This window comes from Mobula birostris, chromosome 7 (assembly GCF_030028105.1).
Source record: "Mobula birostris isolate sMobBir1 chromosome 7, sMobBir1.hap1, whole genome shotgun sequence".
Lineage (NCBI taxonomy): Eukaryota > Metazoa > Chordata > Chondrichthyes > Myliobatiformes > Myliobatidae > Mobula > Mobula birostris.
The window spans coordinates 50344332-50345802 of NC_092376.1; positions in this window are offsets into that span (position 1 = coordinate 50344332).

Consider the following 1471-nt stretch of genomic DNA (forward strand, 5'->3'; position numbering starts at 1 on the left):
GTCAGGTGATAGGTGAATCCAGGTGAGGAGGAAGGTGGGGGAGGGGAAGGAATACAGACTGCCAGGTGATAGGTGAATCCAGGTGAAGGGGGAGGGAGGAAGTGGGGGAGGGGAAGGAATACAGACTGCCAGGTGATAGGTGAATCCAGGTGAGGGGGAAGGGAGGAAGGTGGGGGAGGGGAAGGAATACAGACTGCCAGGTGATAGGTGAATCCAGGTGAGGGGGGAAGGAGGAAGGTGGGGGAGGGAATGAAGTGAGAAGCTGGGAAGTGATAGGTGGAAAAAACAAAGTGCCGAAGAAGAAGTAATCTGATAGGAGAGGAGAGCAAATCATGGAAAAAAGGAAGAAGGAGGGATACCAGAGGGAGGTGGGAGGCAGGTTGATGAGAAATGAAGGGTAAGATGGGAGTCAGGATGGAGAATGGAAAAAGAGAGAAAGCGGAGGAGGGGAGAAATGACCAGATGTTAGAGAAATGGATGTTCATGCTGTCAGTTTGGAGGCTACCCAAATGGAATATGAAGTGTTGCTCCTCCATCCCAGATGGAATGTATTTTTCTTGTATTTCTCCATTAAGGAACATTTGTTAATTCAGTGTCTGTTTTTTTAACAGTTGTTTGTGTTAATCACAGTCAATAGCAGGCAATAGCTTCCTGCAAACATCTTGTTTCAGTTATAGTAAACATTCTTATCCTTTTACCTGTGAGATTATTTTATGTGCACTGAAGCTTGAAATGGCAACCTGAGCTAACACAATCATAGATTCAAACTATTGCTCACTGCAGACTGGTGTTATACTGTTTCTGAGAAATCCATTTTCTTTACTGCTGCAAAAGCCAATCCATTATCTGGAATCTGTAGACAGTGGCAAAGTATTGCAGGTGAAGAAATGACTACAATGAATCCTGAGTGGTCCCCAGTTTTTCTGGTGCAACATTCCTACAAATCACAGAAACTTAAGACAGCCAAAATAACAACCAGGACTGATCCCACTCCTCAGATCTTGGTTCAAAGTTTTGTAGGTTGAAGAACTTAAATTTGATGTGTGCTTCCATCTCCATTGTCCTTTCACACAATGTATTTCAGGGTCCATCTCATTTTGGATGGAAACCAACTCCTCAACTTCCCTATAATTCCCTGTCATTTCCTTTTTTGAAAGCAATAAATCCCTGTTGATTTGTCTCCTATGACTTTATAGGAGAGGGACATGAATTTACCTAATGCACTGATTGCCATCTTCCAAAATTCCTTTGATTCTAGATATGTTCCCCAATAGTAGAAGGTAGCAAATATAACCCCATTATTCAGGAAAGACAGGAGAGGGGAAAATAGCAAACCAAAGAACAGTTAGGCTGATATCAATAGTAGTGAAAATATTAGAATTTATTATCAAGAAATTGCAACAGGACACATTAAAAATAATAATAAGGTTCGGCAGAGTCAACATACAAGAGGTTCATCAACTTTGGTCTC